Below are 25,106 nucleotides of genomic sequence, written 5' to 3' on the forward strand. Positions count from 1 at the left end.
TCTTTTTAGGTAATTTTATTTTACACAAAATATATTTTTATCACTACCAGCTTTGGAACTTTTTTCATTTAAATGCACTTTATCACATGATGTAAAAATCCACACTATCTCTCAGTGCCTAGGGTAATATATATTCAGTGATTCTTTCCTATCTTGTCCATACACACACATGAATTTGAATTAACTTGTTTTATGACATTTCTACTCAAACTTTGAGTCATGAACCAGAATCAGTCCTTGATCTGCTGTTTACCAGTCCATTGTATCAACATTGATAATATTTAGTAACTTTTATTTAAAAAAATTATGTTGTTACATTCAAGCATGGAATAGTGGATTTTCTTGTTGGCAAGGTAGTATCACATGTGATGTGAGCTAAATTCCAGTCATGCACATCAGACCACCTTATGGCATGTGATGCTTCAAAGTTAGGTTGTCTACATTTACTTAAAATTATAATATAAGAAGATGTAAGTAATTTGTTCCTTTTTTTTTTTAGTAATTTGTTCTTTTAATTTTTCTAATCTTTTTTTTAAATAAAGTTATTGCCTTTATATTTTAACATTATTAGCTAAATTAGGGAAGCAAAAAGTGTATTACCATATTTATTGAGAGTAAAAAAGCTTCTCTGAACTTTTTGTCAAGAAAAGACATAGTTCTGGAATGTGATAGAAATGATGGAAATGGAAATGAGGAACAAAGGAAATGATTCCAGGAACTGAAGAACAAAGTAGTTCAAACTAGTTTTAATTGGAAATATTATTCCTCATGGAACTAAGTTTTGTTTTTGTAGTCATAATTGATAGTAAAACGTTAAAACTAATTATGTTACTCCAAGATGTACTGGCTAATTGTGCAACCAAATCATAAAAATCTGAAGAGGTGTTTATATACAAATTATACCAATAGACTTAAAGGCAAAGGAATTAATTGAAAGGATAAGTGCTGGCTTAAAATCACTCAGAAGCAGATCTTCACTATTTAACATGTAAATATTAATGCTTTCCAATTTTCCTATAAAATAACACTTTTGTTTGCTAATACTGAATATACATATGATTGCTGAGACATTAGTAAAAGACTGTATCATGGAAATATTTCTGGAAACATTGGGTTGTGACTCTGAGGCAAAGAGTAATTCAGGTTCTACTTATTTATTTATTTATTTATTCATTCATTCATTCATTCATTCATTTATTCATGAGAGACACAAAGAAAGAGGCAGAGACAAAGGCAGAGGGAGAAAAGCAGGCTCCCTGCTAGGGAGGGATTGAACCCAGGATTCAGGATTGAACCCAGGACTGCATCATCACCTGAGCTGAAGGCAGATGTTCAACCACTGAGCCACCCAGGTGTCCCCAAGTCCTACTTTTCAATGACAGTATAGCTCCGTTTATTCAATAATCTATTCAGGAGCTGTCTAATAATATAAAAAACTAACTCAGGACAAATCAAATTAACAAAATACTTTTTATTTGCTGTTTGATACTGACATAGCTGTTGCTAATTTAGCAGTTGTGTAATTTAAGCATGGTGTGCTTATGAAGAAAAAATTATTTTCTTCCCCAAATGTAATTAAAACAAACAAGACTATCTCTGACCTCTATAATGAAAACTTATATTATCACCAAGTGTTTGGAATGTAAGTTAAAAATGAAAATGCTCTGATAATGCAGCTGCAATGATAGATAAATATTCTAGGGTAGTTACCAGTTCAAGGAACTTGCAGAAAATGCAAATTAATCAATACATATCATCCTTCATTGAGAAAGTCTTGAAAAAATCAAACCAAAACAAAATATCAGCTGAATTCAATAGGGTATTTGGTGAACTACAAAATGAATACCATATTAAACTTGAGATTATTTTCTTTATGATCAGATTGGCTAGTATCTGATCATTAAAAACTCTTACATGCTTAGGTACATTGCTATCATGGAGAAAATTTCTGGAATGAACTTTCCACATAAAAAGAAACCAGTTTTGTCCCAATTTTTAGAGACGTTAGTTGAACAACTGGCCTTAAAATGATTTTAATGAGCTTATAACCTCCATTCATGGGAAGAATGGAACATGATTTTCAAAGGCAGATAAAATCAAAAGGCAGAAATGAAAATGAGATATTTGAAAGAACAAGCTTTCTTCATATTTTTAAAACATTATTAAGAAATATTCTGGGGGTGGGGCGCCTGAGTGGCTCAGTCTATTAAGCGTCTGTCTCTTGATTTCAACTCAGGTCATGATCATAGGGTTGTGATGTGGAGCCCCACATCTGGCTCTGCACTAGACATTGAGCCTACTTAAGATTCTTTCTCTGCTCCTCCTCCAATCACGTCTCCTGCTTAAAAAAAAAAAAAAAAAAAAGAAATATTCTGTAATTTGACCATACTAATCAAAGAAGTAAATGATGATCCCTAAACACTTTATACTTAATGTAATATTTTGAGTTTATTTTCAAATTCAAATAAGAACATCCACATACTGGAAATTTAGGATCCAGAAACAACTTATTTCATTGAAAGAGACATAAGTTTAACTCTATTTTTTTTTTTTTGACAGATGGTAGACCTAACTACAAATTAGGGGCACTTGGGTGGCTCAGTCAGTTAAGTGTCCAACTCTTGATTTTAGCTCAGGTCATGATTGCAGGGCAGAGCACATGAGATTGAGCCCCCCACATCAGGCTCCGTACTCAGCAGGGAGTCTACTTGAAATTCTTTCTTTCTCTCCCTCTGTCCCTGCCCCTGCTCATTCACTCTGTCTCTCTAAAAGAAGTAAATCTTTTTCCTTAAAAAGAACTACTGCCTTGTTAAAATTAACAAGGCAGGAAACCACAAATGTTGGAGAGGATGCAGAGAAAAGGGAACCCTCTTACACTGTTGGTGAGAATGTGAACTGGTGCAGCCACTCTGGAAAACTGTGTGGAAGTTCCTCAAAGAGTTAAAAATAGACCTGCCCTACGACCCAGCAATTGCACTGTTGGGGATTTACCCCAAAGATACATATGCAGTGAAACGCCGGGACACCTGCACCCCAATGTTTATAGCAGCAACGTCCACAATAGCCAAACTGTGGAAGGAGCCTCGGTGTCCATTGAAAGATGAATGGATAAAGAAGATGTGGTTTATGTATACAATGGAATATTACTCAGCCGTTAGAAATGACAAATCCCCACCATTTGCTTCAACGTGGATGGAACTGGAGGGTATTATGCTGAGTGAAATGAGTCAATCAGAGAAGGACAAACATTATATGTTCTCATTCATTTGGGGAATATAAATAATAGTGAAAGGGAATATAAGGGAAGGGAGAAGAAATGTGTGGGAAATATCAGAAAGGGAGACAGAATATAAAGACTCCTAACTCTGGGAAACGAAGTAGGGGTGGTGGAAGGGGAGGAGGGCAGGGCGTAGGAGTGACTGGGTGACGGGCACTGAGGGGGGCACTTGACGGGATGAGCACTGGGTGTTATTCTGTATGTTGGTAAATTGAACACCAAAAAAAATAAATTTATTAAAAAAAATAATAATAAAATAAAAATAAATAAATAACCTAAAGAATTAAAAAAGAACTACTAATTAAAGATTGAAAATACATCATACATTTCATTTTAGATAAATGTTTGAAATAAGTATACTAAACTTGCTTAAAATGTCTTAAAATCTTATCTTTCATCCCCAGCGATATATTATTGTGATTAAAAGGAAACAAGTCATTTCAGATATTTTTTGTTTGTTTTCCTTTTTCCTATGTTAGGTTTGTTCAGATTACATTTATTAAAATGTAACTTCATGTTTGTTGAATCCAATAATTAAAAACAGTGCTTCTATTTTGTATAACTGACGTTTAATTTCAGTTCAATATTCTTAGAACTTATTTTCATTTTATAAAAGAATTACTCCACAAAGGATTAAGATAAAAATGGTCTTTCACCACAGAGGTACTGTGGTGTGGTGATATGTATATTTCTCTTATTTTTTTGCTATATCATAGCCTTTTTCACACACTCTGAACTTGTAGCACTGTACCCAAAGTTGTTCCTTCCTTTGGAAAAGACTAAGTAAACATTCAAGGCATTCTAAGTAAGCAGTTGATACACAAAATTGGTTGCAAGTGGTGGTCTCAAGCTCTAGTTATTACAGGTAGCAGGAAAGAATCATTAATTTGTGCCAGGATGAATGATAATTACAGACAATTGGATAAATGGATCGTGCAGGACATTTAAAGTTAGTCAAATTTTAGCTTTTTAAAAACTATGCTAGCTAAACAAAACATGACTTCATATTTATGGCTTCAATTTATCTTGCTGGCTGCCTTTTCAGGATCTCTGGTTAGGACAGTGGGGTTATAGGTAAATAGTTGAAGAAAAAATAATCTAGTGAAAATATCCTCCTACTTTTCCAAAAATCTTCTTTAACAGAATTTCATTTAATCTAAGTTTTTGTATGTATGTATGTATGTATCTATCATCTATCATTTATCTCTAAATATATCTATATATCCTAAATCTATAATTATAGCCAGTCTCTTTCAATTCCCTGTAAGACTCTGTCCACCTGGCATCCAATCTACATCTCAAACACCCAAACTAAACCTGAACTCATCTTTTCCAGAATCAATTCCTGAATGTGAATTTCACATTTTATTAGTACCATAATCTTATACTCATTCAGATCTCCAAATATGTAGTCATCTCTGACTTTTACTACTATCTTTTCATATACCCTGTTGGCAAGCAATCCCACAACATGCCCAGGAGTGCTTTCTTATTTTATGATCTGCTTGCATAATGTCTGACTCCGATGTCCTTCAGGCATATTTGTATGTGCAGATCATAATAAGCTTTTAAAGCCCATACTACATGAAAAGACCTCAGATATGTTTTTGTTTTATTTTGCTTTTTATTTTATCTGTTTCTTTTTTTTAAGTGAAAGCCTCAGCTCTGGTCTAAGCCTACACAGGATCAACCAACATTCACACAAGTAAAGAACAATTCAATGTACTTCCAGCACCAACCACCATCTGAATATAACTCATTAGAGACACCTAAAGAATATTATCTGGCAAAAAAAAAAAAAATACCTGGCTGAAACTGGCAACCTCCAGAACTGTGAGATGTAATAAAGTAACAATTATTATCTTGATCCACTAAATATTGGATTATTTCTTGCAAGCAATAGTTTACCAGAACGCAGTGATACTAACACATCTTTCAAGGGCCAGTTCAAATAGTACCTTTTCTGTAAAATGTTATTTTTTAATACTCTTTTTCTCACATTCTGTTATTTTACTTTCTTTATGCCTCTAGAGCATTATAAGAAAGTTTTAAAATGTAATCCTGATTTGAAACTATAGTTTATGTATCTGCCTTTTTGGAGAGACTGCATCCTTGAGGAATGGTTTATATCATATGAATTTTTTTATACTGTTGAGATTGTAGTGTCTAAAATAGTTTACCCATAAAAATCCATTGAATCAATCAACCAACCAATTAATCAATATTTAAGCCAGAATAAATATTTGGACTTCACTTCGTTGGGTTATACATTTCATTTTGTATAATATGATAATATGATTTCAATCTTTCCATTACCAAGAATTTATAAACTTTTAAAAATATATGGTTCATTTACCATTTATGCTATGAAGTTTATATTAAACTTTATAACTGTTTTTCAGGGAATTGAAGTCATTTCTAATAGGCACAAGGTGTCTTTAAATGAAATGGATAACATCATTATCATTTCCTTTCTTCTTATCTAATTGCTTTGTTTAAAAACAAAACAACAACAACAAAACAAAACTTATATTTACATAAAGATTTGCATTTTATCCTTCTCCCTATGTGTCTGGAAGTCCTGTGGACATAAGAGTTTTACATGAGATAGAGTAAAAAACTTCCCTCAAGACTATGTAGACTCAAGAAAGTCCTCGTTTCTGAGAGTTCATACATTTTCATTGATTAGGTCAAGTTTCAAGCATTTATTATTTCTCTGCAATGATTGTTTCTTTTTCATCACAGCTCCCTACTTGAATCACCTTCCAATCGTTTTAAGACTGTTTTATTTTTTTGTAGTAAATAAAAACATTTGTTGTTCACAATGTAATCATTAGCATTTTCAGTGTCATTATGATCCTCTGTATTTGCTTACTTCGGTGGCCTAAGCCAAAAGTTCAAACATATACTTTCTTCTCCTCCTCTGTATGAGATTAAAATGGTAGAGACATACAATTTAAGAAATCTTTGCTAAAATTTCATTCAACAAACTTTGATTTACCACTGAGAGATTTTTTTCTTGATAGTATGGTACCTACAGAAAACATTTTTTGTATCCCTACTTAATAAACATCAACCATTTTACTCACTCCCCTTTGTCTGCAAGATTTATTCTTTGACTCCAGGAGACAAGAACCTAGCGCTCCCGCATCACTGTCACGTTAGTGCATATGGAAAACATTGTGGTGATTTCTCCACCATCCACTGCACCTTACCTTTATTAGTTAGCTACTGTTCCAGGGGCCAGGTACAGTTTAACTGAACTGAGTCAATCCAAAGAAACATCCCCCTGTCCAAAGCGATCAACTTTAGGGTTTAAGAACTTGCACCAATTTGCCAAATCTGGAGAAAGTTCACGGCATTTTTCATGATTAAAAGTCATATTTCCTTTTTCTCAAAAATGGATAAAGATTTGTATAGTCTAACATCTATTTGAAGCCATCTTAAATCCACAAATGGAACACGCATTAAATAAATTTGAAACTAACACAAGCAGATAGAACAAATGAAAAGAAATTATGCCTTTGCTACATCATTGATTCACTGGAATGAGCAAACCCTGAAGACCACTCTACCTTCCAAGTATATGAGTTAATAAATTTCATATTATTTAAGCCAATATGGGTGGAGTTTTCTGGAAAGCTAAAAACACCACAGTAAGTGATTTAGACTTTGTGCTGTAGGCAAAATGACATAATTAATTAATTGATAATAAGGAGAAGAAGATTGATCTGATATTTGCTTTAGAAAAATAAGTTTAGAAGCAGTATGGAACATGCACTGAAAAGAGACAAAGCTGCAGGCCAGGTATCAGCTGGCTGCAGTGACTCAAGCACCTGAGAATGGAGTAAAGTTACATTTAGGAGGGTTGGGATTGAGAATACATGTTGAACAGGAGAGACATTAAGGAGATATATTTTATTTTTAAAAATTCTAGGAATCCGTTAAAGTGATTGGCCAGCTAGTGATATAATTCAAAGAGATATGGAATACACAAAGAAAAGCTGGATTCAGAAAAATATGTAGTTATGTGCTTCCAGTCAAGTACTTGTATGCAAAGAAGAAAAAATTTTTTTGTAGTTTTTAACAATTTTAATGTGCATTGAAATGTTTAAGAATGTAATTACTGAGACACCTGGGTGGCTCTGTCAGTTGAGCATCTGCCTCCGGCTCAGGTCATGGTCTCTGGTCCTGAGAAGCGAACCCGCAGCAAGGAGTCTGTTTCTCCCTCTGCTTGCCCTTCCCCCTACTTGTGCTCTCTCTTTCTCACTCTCTGACAAATAAATAAATAAAATCTTACAAAAAAAGAATGTAATTGCTACTGAAACAAAGGGTTTTTTTTTTTTTTTTTTTTTTTTTTTTTAGTATCCTAAGGGTTGTATGTCATCCAAAAATTTTCTTCTGGTACTGAATCTTCAGCAGAGTATGCCTGCATTACTTGACATTTATAGCTGTCACTGTCACTGTCACGGTGATTCTCCAAGAGTGGTGCTCAATCTTTGCACAAAGAAGACATTTTTTTTTCCAGATCCCGAATTTTTGTTTATTTAAAAATCTTTATTTTATCCTGCTGTGGTTTTTATGAATAGACTGACTTGAGTTCAGGAGAGGACAAAACTGTAGGAAAGGATATGACATAGATCTTGTCTCTGAAGTGAGTTCAGAAAGTTTTTTTTTTTTTTTTTTTTTTTTTTTTTTTATGATAGTCACAGAGAGAGAGAGAGAGAGAGAGGCAGAGACACAGGCAGAGGGAGAAGCAGGCTCCATGCACCGGGAGCCTGACGTGGGATTCGATCTCGGGTCCACAGGATCGCGCCCTGGGCCAAAGGCAGGCGCCAAACCGCTGCGCCACCCAGGGATCCCAGTTTTTTTTTTTTTTTTTAAATTCAAACAGATGTATTGACTTTGTGTTTTAACGTATTTCATTAAAAATATTAGTGTAATTTAGGATAGATGACTTCTGTTCTTTCTTCTCATACCTTTTATCTTAGCACTTCGCCATGTAGTCATTCTTTATGTGTTGCAGAACTAGGGTGGCCACCATAATCAACAGAATTTCTCCCACGCTCCTTTGCAGACGTAAATATTATTTAGTTAGTGTTCACTACATAAAAATATTTATAAATATAAATAAATTTTCCAAAGGCTTCCAGTTTCTGAGGAGAGGCCAGAGGTCTCAGGCAATTTTTTCCTGGGGCAGGCACTGAGGAAGATTATGTTGCCCTCCCAGGCGTTTAAACAATTTCCTTACTGGTAAACTGTAATCCTGGATAAAGTGTGCTTAGAGATTAGCAGCATGGGTTTGCTGTTATTGCTGTTGTTATTTTCCCTGCTGGGTAGAAACTAAATATCATCTTCCCAGGTGACAAATAGGTCCCAGCCCAGCAATGTGTACTAAGCTACATCTAAGTCTTTTAGATGTAGCTTCCAAATTTTATGGACAAATTTGGCACAAGTTAAAATATTGTGAAAAATTGAATAACCTTACCTACCTGAATAAAATGGATTAAGAGGCTCTGCTGTGATTACATTGTAGCTGCATCTCTTCTTACTCAAGCAGTTTCTAAACAATTCTCCTGAAGTGTCATCTGAGATTTAATCTAGTCCTGGAATACAGACATTGTCATTTTTTTCTCCTAAGTAATATGGAGACACCAGTGGGAAAACAAATTTATAACCACCAACAAGGTTTAGATACGCAACTTTTTGAATTAATGCAAAAATTATAATACAGTGATATAATGGAAAGAACTGGAGAGAACAGCTTCAGATTCACCTTCTTTTCCCTTGAAACATCAAAGAGAATAAAAAAAAACATCAAGGAATAATAATGACTAAGAAGTAAGAAACAGATCTTGTCCCTCAATGCGTTTAGATGTTATTGGGTTTGTTTTATTTTTTTTGCGTTTTTTAAAGATGTTACTGTTTTGATTAAACTTGATGTTTGATATCTCAAAGACCAGTCATGCACTTTTTTAATATGTATTTTAACAAATCACCATATGCAGTCTTTGTTCACTATTCTTCTCTCTAGGCATGGCAAATCTATAAAACCAATTGTCTTCCTTTGCAATTATTGTCTCAAAGAGTTTTTTTTTTTATTTTCCTGTGGATACTAGCTGGTATTCTGCTGAATGGACACAAGGATGATTTGATCCCTCATATGACTTTTTTAAGCAAGCCAACCCTAACTGCTACCATTTGTTATCAAGTCTACTCAGCAGACCCAGATGTTTGATTCGTCCACAGTTCTAAGAAAACATTACACTGCAGGTGTCTTTGCACAACTTTGAAAGAAAACTACATAGAATTAGTCACCCTACAGTTGATCATTGTACATCTTACAATTCCCCCACAGTTTGAAGAAACAGCTTTGTTAAACTAATTAAGGTGGTATTGGTGGTGGCAAAGGACAAGAAATTAACCAAAAAGAGAACCTGAAATCTAATCTGGTTCTTTGTACTCAGGGAGAAATCCCATCAAAATTTGGAGGACTGCAGTTCAAAGTCCCCATCTCAGTCAAAGCATGTTTTTAAAATGCCCTCTTTAGAAATCTTGTATTAAATAAGAGAATTTCTTCACAGATAAGGAACAATGAGAGTAAAAGTCGTTAAGTAATTCATCGAAGACACTGTAAGGCAGGATTGTAGCTTTTCTCTATTGAATCTGTTTAAATTAATGATTTAACAGGATTCTATCAAAGCCTTTGATAGAGAAGGTTTAGTTAATTACATTTTCAGTTCAATCACAACAGACAAAGCTTATTGTATTTTCTATATCATTTCTGCATGTCCCCATTTCTTATTCACTTTTCACTGTCCTAATAGGCATCCTTGCCTATGGGTTGTTTTGTTCATATTTACTTTAAATCATTATCAATGATTGATCTATATGTTTCATTCAGTATATATATTTTTCTTTTACATTCAGCATTGTGGTTTTTTGGTTTTGTTTTCTTATTGAAGAATAAATGACATACAATATTGTATTAGTTTCAGGTGCACAACATAGTGATTTAACATTTATATAAATGACAAAATGGTCACCATAATATATATGGTTACCATCTGTGTGTTCCCACTGTATTTTAAATTATATCCATGGTGTTGACTATACATTGAGTTTCATGATTCTGACAACTACATGGTACTACTTGGCCAAAACCCACATTGCCACCTACGCTCCACCACCACAAGCAACCGCTACAAATATCTTTGCATATGTATGCTTTATGAATCTATATGCATATTTCTTCAGAACATTATTCAAAAGCACAGTTACTATAGTACACACACACACACACACACACACACACAGACACACAAATGTTTCCAGATTGCTCTCTTCAGTGACCTGCTTGTATCCACTTTCTGTTAAATATATATGTCAAACTAAGAATAAAGTTGTTTAGTGATCATGATATAGATAAGAGTTTAAACAAAATAATATATTATATATTAGGTTAAATGTCTTCATTTATAAACTACTTTTGGGCTTAAAGATATTATCATATGGCAGTGTAATAATGTTGAAGTCCAAGTGACGCATAATTAATATATATTCAATATATGTTTGATAGAATACTCACACATTTTCATATCAAATGCAAGAAAAACCAGAAAAAAATATAAATCATCTGTATGAAATTTGATGGAAAGGACTACCTCAGAGAATATAAACGTGTTCTCCATCAAATTTCAAGTATACACATATTTGTGTGTGTGCATATTTATTTTGTTTTAAACTTATGTATGCATATATATTTTTTCATGGTCGCTGCTTCCATTAAACTTCATTGATAAAATATGATGTATTTCTTCTGACCTAACAACCATTAGAAATAAATATTTAGCTTTTATGCTAAAAGTGAAAGTAAAACTAATATTTCTCTAATTAATTGCAGCATTAATAGTACTTGCCATAGTAATAAGATATCTATGCCACTATCATTTGGTAATAGCTCAGTAAAAACACTAATGGCAAATCATATGCGATACCTTTGTCAGAAATTGTGTGTATTATATTCAGTAGGAAACTGATAGAAAGTTAATAGAACTTTGAAAAATGAGGATATTTGATTAACAAAAATATCTTCTTTTCATCAATCGTTCTTTGAATTATTCAGGTAAAAGTAAGCAAAATTTATTTCTATGGCAATTCTATTTTAAACTGGCATGGGTAATATGAAAAACAGAAAATAACTCAACTCCTACGTTTATTAATTTTTCTTTGGTAGTTTAACTTGCTGGGTTTGCAAATTGTTGAGGCTGAGTGCTATATATCAACTTAAGAACGCTCCCTGGGTTCCTTTCTAGTGCATTTATAGTGCCAACGATAGATTGATCAAATGCATAAACCAATAAAGTTATTTTAAAAGAAAATCATTAATCCAGAGTTGTGATGTGATAAAGTTCCATACAGAAAGAGGAAGAATTACTCCATTATATATTTTTAAAAGATGATTTATGGAATAATTCAAATGATAAAAAACTAGGAATAAATATTTAAATAAAAAAAGAAACATTTTCTAATCTTAATTTTCCAAAGGCTTTTTAAATGTCAAAAAATAATCTTTTTTCAGTAAAAAAAAATACTATATGATATAAAATATGGAAGCAATCAAATATACAAACAAAACCACTCATAAAACCACTATGCTAACAGAATTACTGCAGCAGGGTGAATGATTATTCCTCTCAATTCTTCCCTTCCTATGGAGTTGTTATCACAGGATATAAAATTTTATGTACTTTTTTTATTTATAATAACTTATGTATATATTTTTTCATGTTGACATGTAGTCTATTACTTTCATTTTAAATGTATGCAATCCCAAGCTAATGTATATACACTAAAATCCACTGAGGTAGTTCTATATTGTTGGAAATTTGGATTTTTTTCTACATATTTACAATTACAGATAATACAGCTTGAAACTTCTTTATTTAAATTATGTTATTTTCCCTATCACCTTGTATAAATTATTATTAAATTTGAATTATTGGACAAAATGGTTCTCTTAGTCTATTTCAGACTGGTATAGCAAAACGCCATATACTGGGTGGCTTATAAACAACAGAAATTTATTTCTCACAGTTCTGTAGTCTGGGAAGTCCAAAATCAAGGTCTGGTGAAGGCTCAATGCCTGGTTTATAGACAGATATCTTCCCATCTTCTAGTGGTAACCTCACAGAGCAGAAGGGATAAGGGTGCTGTCCGCAGTCTCTTCTGTAAGGCACTAAATCACAATTATGAGGGCTCTACCAAACCTAATCACCTCTTAATACCATCACCTTGGGGACTGGATTTCAACAGATGAATTTTGAGAGGAACACAAATATTCAGTTTAAATGGTATATATAAATAATTTAAGTTTTTAAAGCTGTATTGCCAACACGTTTTCCAAAAATGTTTTTCATATTTATGTCAACATAAATATCTAAGTAAGGAATGTTTCATTACTCCAAAATTGGACATTTAAATTAAAAGTAAATTAAGGTACACTTGAACATTCCTACTTTACATACTTAACATTTCATATCAATTATATTAAATTTGTTTTATCAACTGTTTAGGAATGTCTTTTATTACTCTGCTCTTGTTTTTTGAGTGTTTTCTTTTTTTTTTTATTTTGAAAGTCAAATACTAACATACTGTAATGAATTGTTATCTAATTATTTAAAATAATCCAAACTGTATTAGTCTTTTACATTTCATTGCACAGTTGTGATCTTTTTTTCTGAAAACACATTAATGGTAGTGTTTTTAATATTTAAAATGTAATTATGATTTTTTTCATAAGAACCATTCTTACAATAATATTCTCCCTACATAAAGAGAATATATTATTATCTATAATTTTCCACCAATAATGTCTTTACTGCCAATGTGACATCTAGATCAGGCTAACAGAAGCATGTCAGACTTGGAGTAAAAACTTTTATATTTTCTTCTCAGCTGGAAATAAAGGTTTAAAAATTCTGTGGTTTTTGATCATATAAAATTTCATTAATATGATTGAAACAGGTGAAAATGCTGTTTTTGTATTTGCAACTATGTCTTATTTTATCCCCTTGCTCACATCAAATTGTTTTTAAGAGGACTGACTGGCTAGCATAATGAGGGGAGAGAAGTGAGTACTGTGGGCTGCAAACAGCTTTGAAGGTGCAGAAAATGCCTGAAAAATCTGATCAAAATTTGCTGATCATACAGACTCATACAATTTTTTCTTGAAAACATTGGGGTTCTTTTTGAAGCAGAGTTGACATATGTTATATTTAGATGTACAACATGATGATTCAACAATTCCATACACTGTGCTCACCATAATAAATATAGTTACCATCTGTCATCATACAATGTTATTATAATATTATTGACTGTATTCCTTGTGTTGAATTTTTTTATTCCTGTGACCGGCAGTTTGTACTTCTTAATCCTCTTCACTCATTTCTCTCCTTCCCCCAACTCCTCCTTGCCTTTAGCAACCACGTTTCATTTCAGCATTTGTGAGTCTGTTTCTGTTTTTGGTTTGTTAATTTGTTTTGCTTTTCAGATTCCACATATAAGTGAATCATTTGACTTATTTCACTTATTGTAATACTCTAGCAGTTCATCCATGCTAGATATTCTTATATACATAATATATACATATATATACATATATAACTCATATTATATATATATAACTCATATCTTTTATATATATATGTCATATATAAATATAACTCATATCTTCTTTATCCATGCATCTATCCATGGACATCTAAGTGGATTCCTTGTCTTGGCCTTTGTAAATAATGCTGAAACAAACATAGGGGTGCATATATCTTTCTGAATGAATATTTTTGTTTTCTTTGGGTAAGTACCCAGTAGAATTATTGGATAATATGATATTTCTAGCTTTAACTTTTTGAGGAATCTCCATACTGTTTCCCACAGTAGCTGTACAAGTTTGCATTCATTAACTGCATAAGTCTTCTTTTTTCTATACATCCTCACCAATACTTGTTGTTTCTTGCTTTTTTAATTTTAGCCATTATGACAGGTTTAAAGTGATATCTCATTGTGGTTTTGATTTGCATTTCCTGATAATAAGTGATGTTGAGCATCTTTTCATGTGCCTGATGGCCATCTGTGTGTCTTCTTTGGAAAATTTATATTCAGATTCCCTATCCATTTTTAAACTGGATTATCTGGAGGTTTTTTTGGTTAACCCAGGGGTCATCTATCTGACAAGTATTTATTGCATATCTACTGTATGCCAGGTACATCAAGGACAAAAGCAAATAGTAACCTTCATGGAGCTTACATCTTAATAAGATAGATATAAAATAAACGAATGATATCAGGTAGTAACAAATAGTAGAAAGTGAAGGTAGTATGAGTGTGGGGAGGAGATTCAGAAAACAATTTTATACGTGTGTTTATTGAAGGCTTATTTAAGGAGATAACATTTGAGCAATTTTTTTAAAGTTCTGTAATTTAAGATACTATGCAAATAATTATGGCTTTAAAAAAAGTAACCTAAACTCAACCACACTTAATGAGAAGAAAAAAGAAAGGACAGGCAAGTATTGCTGAATACAACACAGAAGGAAATTTGAAATTAAAAACACTAAGTGCAAGAGGTAGAGTATGTAATACATATGACTGGAAGGTGCACAGAGCACTTATTTGACCAACTGTCAGAGCTGTCTCATTCAGTTGTGTAAATGATGATATTTATAGCCTCATAATGCTAAAAGGGGCCATCCATAATGTAGGGGCTAGTATCTTGGCCATGAGCCTTTTCAGAGAATCTGTGGAGGTGCAAGGTACAGGTTATGAACTCTTCATTGGATTGTTTCTGAAGAGTAAAAGAGAAAGAAGGCATGACAACTGGGGTCATTTACTTCCCTCTCATACAGAAGACTATACTGGAAGGTATGAAGTCCCTCCACTTACCACTCCAGACTCATAACACCATCTGCATATATCCATTCTTGCTCTTTTGAATGTCATTATTTCAATAGTACAGAAACAATGGTCTCCTTGGGGTGTTTCCAAGCTTTTATGACCTGTTTCCTTCCAGATGCTATTTTACTCCATTATTAGTTTCTACTACATTGTAAGCCCCTTGCTTTACATCACATGTTTGAAACAAACTCTTAAATAAAAAAAAAAATCTACATGTTCAGGTCTTGTTCATTTTAAATAAGCCCTCAAAATCCTGCCAGAATAACTCACTTCACTGTTGCCCTTTTTTATTTGCTTCTTTAAACATTTTCCTGGAAAGAATAGGATAAACTCCCTATTTTAGGTTCCTCATCTGCTAATATTTTTCTAATATTTCTAATGTTTCTACTTTGCTTTTCAGACTTCCCTTCTACCAATATTAAATTTTAGTAACACAGTGTTAGCTGCCCATTCCCTTGTACTACTGACTTTAAGCTACTTGAGGAATAAGTCTTACTCAATTGACTGTGCCCACGAGTGAGCCTAGAATAATCATATAATGGAAGTTCCATAAATATTTGATGAATGAAGATTGTTCGAATGACTGAATGAATGAATGAGTGAACAAAAAATGCTAATTGGCTAGATGTCAGCTCACAACCTAACCATTATTTAATTCAACCCAACAAAAGAGAGCCTACCATCTGTGATTCTCTCTAATATGACTTTGTAGTACAAAGGCAAACAAATCAAAAGCCTTATAATAGTTTTTGTCATTAATTCAGAAGAATTAAAAATGGTGATATAAATCACAAATACAATGTAGGTTGCTATAAAGAGGAATACAAAGAATTACTTGACACTCTAAAGATTAATATATTTTACAGAAACGGACAAATAAGACCATGCAGAGTAAGTGATATTTGAAAATAATCTTACAGCAGTAGGTGTTCTCCAGATAAATTAACATAAAATCCATTCAGTTAGAAAAGAGGACAGGTGAAAAGAATGTTGAATAAAAACATGCTACTTAGTCAGTAAAGGCAAGTGAAGTATGTAGGTGCTAGCACAAAGTGAGGAGGCATTAGTGTGAGATGATTCCAGAAGTAAATTCTTAGTATGGATTATTTACTATATTAGTGGGATTTTATTAGGAGTGACTTGGTCATATATATATATATATTTTTTTAAAGATTTTATTTATTTATTCATGAGACACACAGAGAGAGAGAGAGAGAGAGAGAGAGAGAGAGAGAGGCAGAGACACAGGCAGAGGGAGAAGCAGGCTCCATGCACCGGGAGCCTGATGTGTGACTCGATCCCGGGTCTCCAGGATCGCGCCCTGGGCCAAAGGCAGGCACCAAATCGCTGCACCACCCAGGGATCCCTAAATTATGTATTTTAAATAATCCACTGTATTACCTCTCACAAGAAAAATCATAGCTATTTAAAAAATATTAGTCATGAAATGTATTCTATGCTAGATTTTCAAATATATTCTACATTTAGTCTTCATGACATGATCAAATGAAAACTATTATTATTCTCATTTTGTGGATAAACAGAGATTTGAGGGTTGGATAACACACCCAGGTTTCTACAAATGGTCACTTACAGAAAAAAGTCATCTGACTTATAATTTCAGTGCTTACTCTATTCTAAGACATCACAGTAAATCACAAGAACTACCATAACTATATTGGAAATAAAGGTCTAGAAAAAGTAGAGGTCTAGAATTACATAACTGTGTATTTAGGTGGCAAAATTAGACTATTTGAGTTAATATTAGAAAAACAGGTGGAAAATAAGAGCAAGAATGGAGTTAGTGGTATGTCAGAGGTGTCTATGAAGAATTAACTCAAAACAAAGTAACTACATATCATCATATTTGTTGTTGAAATTTTCATTTAAAATATTGATATCAAACATCATACCAAGTTGATATGATTTTTTTCAAAGAGAAAAAATGTTTTACAACTGGCAGTTGTAAAACATTTCTCACTTAGTTACTATTTGCAACAATATAGATACAAATGTATACACTGTGATCAATCCATTTGACTATTCAAACAAATCATTCTGCACAACTGATTATATTTCCTGAAAATAAAAGACATGTAAAAGGTATTAAAACTTTTTAAAACTCATCTGATTTCTGGCTGAGTGGCATTTCTCATAATATCAGTTAAAATTTAAATGTTTATATGCCTGTTTAGCAAGAATAAGAGCTTGGTACGTTATGGATATACTTTTTATTTGCAGTATTACCTAATTGATAACTAAAATTTTCCTTTATGGATTGTATCAGAGACAACATTTTTGTTTGAACTTACTAAATGCATATAATCTTATATATTTATATATTTTAAAACCTGATTAATCACAATCGATGCAGGTTAACTTAATAATTATAGTGCATCATTTATAAATCTCAAATCTGAAATACAAAAATTAACAAATCCTAATACGTAAAATTGAATTTTTTCATGAGCAATCAATAACATTGAATTTTTGAAATGATTTTGCTGAAACATTTATAAGAAATTTATCTATCTATCTGACTACCTATCAATCATCCTTATAAAATGCCTCAGGAACAAAGTAAATCAGAAGGCAGTAGATGGGCATAGGACGATAGAGTGATAACTTTGGATTAAACTGAATGTCATAGCCTACTCTATTCTATTGTGTGTTCTTTTATGAATATAAACACAAAATTCCTCAACAAAATACTAGCAAACAGACTCCAGAAACATATAAAAAGACTTATGACCAATTGGGATTTATCTCAGGAATGTAAAGTTAGATTACCATCTGAAAATCAATGAATGTAGTATACCATAATAATAAAATAAAGAACAAAAACCACATGATTATCTCAAAGGAAATGGAATATAATCATTTCACAAAACCTGTCTCCCTGTTGATAAAATGACTCAACATATTGGAAAATGAAAGCTCCTCAATCTGATAAAGAGTCTCTAAAAAACCCACAGGTAGAATAATCCTTAATTATGAAAGACTGAATGCTCCTTCACTAAGATCATGATGAAGACAAGGATGTCCAATATCAAAATCAGAGTAGGGGTAGTAACCTGGGGAATTAGGTGAGAAATAATAAAAAGCATTTTCCAGGTTTATAAAAATATTCTAATAACCAGGGCTGCTTCCTCATAGAACTATTTACCTTGACATTTACACTTTCCCACTGGCCCCAAATTATATTTTGGTTTTATATTATACCATTTTCCCATATAAAATACATCTCAGCAATAAACAACTACCTACTTTTATAGAAACTCCATGCCTTTTTGGGGGGATTTTTCCCATTGTCTTTCCATTGACACTGCAGTTTTCAAGATTGTACATTACTTTACAAGCTAAACGTGAATGTCACCATTTTGATACTCTTTCTATTGTCTTGTATCTGGACCCTCATCAAGATAATGCAACTGTATCTTCTGTGACATATTTCAGATGTGATATTTATTGCATGTGCTATATTTATATTATAAAATAATGTTATTAAAATTGTGCTATTTCCCCCCACATGCCATTGTGAGCTCTTTGACAGAAAAGACTGCAAATCAATCACATTTTAATTCTTGGTAATAAAACAGTACCTGTTACAAGAGTGATAGGTAGAAGATAATGATGAAGTATCCAAACTCAGATGAAATAAACCCTCATCAAGAATTATAGAAAAAGGACAGCTGATAATGGATCAGACTGTGGTTTAATATATTCTAAGGAATTTTCTAAATCCAAGGATCAAAGTGATAATTGAGACACTAGCATACATTATTTCCCAAATAATTGTCACATTGTAATTATATTCATTGGATTGCAGAATTATTATGATTAATATTAAAAACACAGAAAGTGCTAGGAGCATATGATTCTATAGTAAAAAACACCTGGAATTCATTTTAATAAAATTTCATATGAAAGAAAATATGTATATAGAAAAATACATGAAAAATTTAACTTGTTGAGTATAAAAGAGTGAACATTATCAAATAATCATTACCTAAGCCAAGAAAAAGAAAACAGATTACAGGTGTTTTCCTCTGCTTGCTTCAAGATTTTCTCTTTGCCTTTGATTTTCTGCAGTTTTAATATGTCTACATGTTGATTTATTTCATATTTATCCTCTTGGTATTTTATAGTTTCTGTGAATCTGTGGTTTTGTGTTTCTCATTAATTTCAGAAAATTCTCAGCCCTTATTACTTCAAGTATTTCTTCTTCTTTTATTCTCTCTTCTTCTGGTATTTCCGTTATGTTACAACTTTTAAAATTGTCCAGAGTCCTAGTATATTCTGTTTCATTTTTTCCCCAGTTTATTCTTTGGTTTTCAGTTTGGGAAGTTTTTGCTGACTTAATCTTCAACCTCACCATTATTTCCTTGGTGATGGCCAGCCCACTAATTAGACCAATAAAGGCATTCTTTATTTCTATTACAGTGTTTCGATTCCTAGGCTTTCTTTTGATTCTTTTGAGAGTTTCTGTTTCTCTGCTTACATTGCCCATTTATTCTTGCACATTGTCATCTTTTTCTATTACAGCCCTTAGGACATTATTAATAATATTATTTTAAATTCCCTGTCTAATCATTCCAAAGTCTGTGCTATATCTAAGTCTGGTTCTGATGCTTGCTTTATCTCTTCAGAGTGTTTTATGCCTTTTAGCTTCCTTGTAACTTTTTTGTAGATAGCTGAACATAATGTACTGGGTAAAAGACACTAGGTCTTTAATGTGAGGTTTTATGTTCATTTGGCTTGTAGTGAGATTGTTTATGGTCTGCACTACCATAGTGTCAGTGGCTAAAATTTCCTCTGTTGTCTTTGTTTTTTTGTTTCCCCTTTTGTCTTTGAGTCTCTCTGCAGACTTCTTAAAAAGTATCCGAACCCTGCAGTTCTTTCAACTCTAAACTCCTGTTATTTTATAGGGGCCTGATTGATGTAAACATAAGGTGTGACGTTTCTCTGTTGGGGTAGAGGAAAATTATTTGCTAGCTGCTGGCACTAAATGTCAGAAGTTGCCTTGATTTCTCCAATAAAGAAGCTGTATCTGGAGCAGCAGGTGAATTTGTAGTTACCTATTAATTAAATTACTGTAAACTGTGGTGATTCTTTAAGAATCATCTCTCTTCTGAAGTGACAGAGCTGTTGTGGATAGACAGGGCCTTGAGACTAGAAGGGACAGTATTGTATGCTGGTCAGACTATATTGCCCCTTCCACCACAGCACTAGAGGCAGGATGCCATGAACAGATAAATCTTTCGACAACAAGGACACTTAATTTTCATTCCATGCTATGCCAAAAGTTTGTGCATTTTATTAGAGTAAATATATTTGAATGTTCAAAACTACTTAGTTTACTTCCTATTGTTTTTCTATTATTTTTCTATTCGTAAATCTGCTTTTTAATTTTTTTTCAGGATTAGCCCATGATTTTATTTGCTTTTTCATTTGTTGTTTTTTACATTTGTTTTTATTTAAGTTATATTTGGCAACATAGTATTGCCAAATATGAACTGGGATGAACCCAGTGTTCATCCCATCAAGTGCCCTCCCCAGTGCCTGTCACCCAGTTACCCCATTCCCCCACCCACCTTCCCTTCCACAACCCTTTGTTTGTTTTCAAGTTAGGAGTCTCTCATGGTTTGTCTCCCTCTCTAATTTTTCCCACTCAGTTCCCCTCCTTTCCCTTATAATCCTTTTCACTATTTCTTATATTCCACACGTGAGTGAAACCATATGATAACTGCTTTATAATACACTTGCCATTTACCTATCCTTCTAATAAGATGCCAGCTTCCCTTAAAATATAATTCAAGGTTTGAGATCTTAGGGAATGACATTCAGTGTGACATTTGAATTCAGGGATAGATTTGGAAGTCAATCTTTATGTGAATTAGAAATAAATACGTATTGCACTAACCAATACATTAATGGCTTTTTTTTTCTTAATTTGGCTTTTGTTACATGTTACTTGTAGTATTAATTGAACCCATATCCTTTCCTCTCTACTTTTCTATTCTTCCTAGAATTAAGCTGTTGGTGAAGTATTAAAAAACTTCAGAGAACACACTCATGTTACTATCTCTCTATCCTGTTCATGAATTTATTTGTTTTTTAAAGATTTTATTTATTTATTCATGAGAGACACAGAGAGGCAGAGACACAGGCAGAGGGAGAAGCAGGCTCCATGCAGGGAGCCCAATGTAGGACTCAATCTCAAGACCACAGGGTCATGCCCTGAGCCAAAGGCATATGCTCAACCACTGAACCACCGAACCACCCAGGCACCCCTATTCTTCTCTTGTCTCTTCCTTCCTTGCTCTCCCCCCCCCCATGTGTTGTCACCAAATTAGTCACTTCAGTCCTTTTCTCTTTCACTACTGGTGGTGAGTGCCATGCCAGTTCTTTGTGTCCTGTCCTTGTATAATCATTCCCCTGTGTGATCTGCATTTCTGCTCTAACCATTGCTCCTGCTGGTGTGAGCAAGGTGGCTATCCGGCTTGTACGCACCAGGGGGCGCAGTTTGCTGCAGTGGGGTCAGCCTGCATCTTGAGAGCCGAAGTCCTGGGTGGACCAATTGCTACAGAAATTTGACCCCACTCTAGCTCATGAGCTTAAAAGAGGAGATTTATAATGGAACAATGGTGTTTTCTAGATTATGTTGTTCTGATATTTTTATTTTAGTGTATTCTTTACTGAAGTATTTATGTTTCTCTTTGAGTTTGCTAGTGTACACAAGCAAAAGCATCCACCTCCCTTTATAACTAACTCTTAGTTAAGTGCACCTGAAAACAAATATTTTCCGGGAAACTGTAAAAGACTGTCAACTATAAATATTGTGTCTACTTAGTAAAACCTCAAGGCTATTTCTTAACTCAGCACTTTAAACTTCACTTGAGCAATTTCTCTCGGTTCCACAGAATGAAAAACTGAACTATCCAAGATTTTGTCCACAGTAGAAAATCCTTGAGTTGTGAGCAGACAATTTCTTTACAGCTCCAGAAATTTAATGACACTTTGAATCAATAAAGATACATGAGAAGGGAAGTTCTAAAAATAGCGAGCCAATAACTCTAAACCAAGATTCTTAAATCACCCCTCAAGGATAGGATTGCTTCAAAACTTGGTACCTTTGTCAAGGGCTTTTTAATAAGAGTGCAGGAGCTTGAATCAACCTTAGAGGTTCATCATTCTGTTGAAAAATAGGGAGATCATCAGTCCCACTGACATACCTTGCTCTTGAACTGAAATAATGATGTTTTTAATTAAAAGATTTGAATTACTAGTCATAGAAACACGCTTCAATGTATATAAGAGCAAAACACGAACAGCAAGATTTGTGTGACCTCATTACTTTCACTACCTACACTGGAAGGAGGTCTAATTCTTATTGATTATTTTTTTATCCAAAGGCTGTGTCTCCATTTTTCTGCACTAATATTTAAAAGGGTATTACTGTAAATAACAAGACAGCAACATTCTCTGTATTTTCCCCTCCTTTTTTTTCTATGTTATACTTTTCACAGAATAATAACCACAGAAGACCTTTGATTTCAAATCAAAAAAAAAAGCAATATCACCTTAATTAAAACAAGGCACACACAAAAAAAAACAAAAAAACAAGGCACAGTATTTCTATACCTCAAACACACTGAATGATTTCCAGTGTCTCTTTCACTGCATTGGCCAGATTTTGTATACTGGATTGTTTAGTGCTAAAAGACAGAAACCCCACTAATTCCTCTACGAATAAATTCATTGAACGGTTACATGGATTTGAATAACACTCCCCCTGCCCCAAGTCCTCCAGTAAAATAAGACAACTTTTGGAATTGGATTCCAGTCATTGCTTCATCACTAACCAGGTATGTGATCTGTGGTTGCCCCTTTAAACTCTCTGTGACTTGTTTACTGATCTGTAAAATAGAGAAAATAATACCAAACTCACCAGGTTACCATGAGGGGATTAAATAGAATAACACATCTAGTTTTGCTATAGAACTTGGTGATCAAAAAGATTAATTCCTATCCAACTCAGTGAGACACCAAGAAGCGTGCACACACATACACATGCACAACACACACATTTTTCTCTGTTTCTCTCTCGTGTACACACACAATCACAAAACAAGTAAATTCAGAACCTCTTTCCTAAACTTTCTTCTTCAATTTAGTGCAGTATGTTTAAGAAACACAAGGATACTCTGTCAAGAAGAATAAATATAAGTAGTTATAGTGCTCAATGTCAGTTGAGGGGTTGTTGGAATACAATGAAAGTGTCTTACAGGCTACTAAATAATTATTCCCTGGGGAAACATGATATTGTAACATAAAATTCTTGGAATAGCTGCTGGGCTCATATATTTCCTCCTTCTGTGAATAGCCAATGTAGACTGGGTTGGGTTCCCAAAGTCATAGCCATAATATCTGACTTTAGGCCAATTATATTATCTCTCATAGAAATTGAAATATAGAACTAATTTTTTTAAGTACGCTCCACTCCTGTCCAATGTGGAGCTCAAACTCACAACCCTGAGATTAAGACCTAAGTTGAAATCAAGAGTCAGTTGTTTAACAGACTGAGGCACCTACATGCCCTGAAATATGGAACTAATTTTAAGATGGAGAGTCATTGATATTTACATTTATATACATTTATTTATATATCAGCATTCTAATGAAGTTTTTTTTTGAAACTGCAGCCGGAAGATCCACTAATGCATGATTAAATCAGTCTGCTGGTTAAAACCATAACTATATATATTATATATATAATTATCTATATAATATACATATTATATACATATTATATATATTTAATATGTGTATTATATGTACACACATGCATATATATATATAATTAAACTGCAACGTAAAATATATTCCTTCTGTCTCTCAGTCAAAAAAATTTTCTTATAAAGGAGAATCTTAAGAAACATTTGTGAGGCCTCTGGAAAAGCTCCTCATTACACCCATTCTAAGGCTTAGTTGTTAAACTTCCTAGCGAAGTAAAAATTGTAGTTGCCTTCCCTCTACTTTGATCATTCTCATTTGGTCTATAAATCTCCACTCATGCATACCATGTGCTTTGGAAGAAACTAACCCAAATCTGTGCATTCTCATTCTACAGTTACAGTAATTGCTCTTGGGGATAGGGATCTGACCCAATTCAAAGCCTAGAGGTGTCTGGATGAGATCCTTTTTTTTTTTTTTTTTGTACTTTTCTAGGAGAGTATCCATACATGACCTCTCTCTCTCTCTTTTGGAGATGGACAAGGAAATATATAGCCACTGGGTTTTGTTAGTCATCTCCTGAGACTCTAAAGAAATGCCATCCCTAAGCTGATGTTAATACGGATGGACGAGAACAATATCAATGTCTGGCAAGTGACTGTTTTTCTATCCGTAGAATGGTACATGCTTCAGTCCTTGTCACTTCTGTAGGAAAATGTAATACATTCTATTAGCTCTAATTTCCTAGATAAGGCAATACTTCGTGATTTCGGGCATTGTAAGATATTTTAGCCCTGGGGCTTTTCAGTTAAAAGGCATCTATTTCCTAGACTCCTTGTCCTCATATAAGAGGCATTGAAATTCCTCATCACAGGCCTTTAAAACCTATGACTAATTCCTAGGATCATCAAGAAATGTTAGCTTCTGCTACTCTTCTGACTTGGTTTCCATTTTTATTTCTACCACCTAGATTTACCTCCCTTGGTTTTTGCCTTAAGTATGCATTAATTACCCTAATGTGACTCACTGCACTCAAAAATATGCACATAGAATAGCTTTCCTGTACAAGCAAAGGAGTCAAGACACTAACAACAGGAGAAGGGTTGGCACTCTTGAAGGTATCCTGAGTTCTCAG

The sequence above is a fragment of the Vulpes vulpes genome, chromosome 6, assembly GCF_048418805.1.
Source record: "Vulpes vulpes isolate BD-2025 chromosome 6, VulVul3, whole genome shotgun sequence".
Classification (NCBI taxonomy): domain Eukaryota; kingdom Metazoa; phylum Chordata; class Mammalia; order Carnivora; family Canidae; genus Vulpes; species Vulpes vulpes.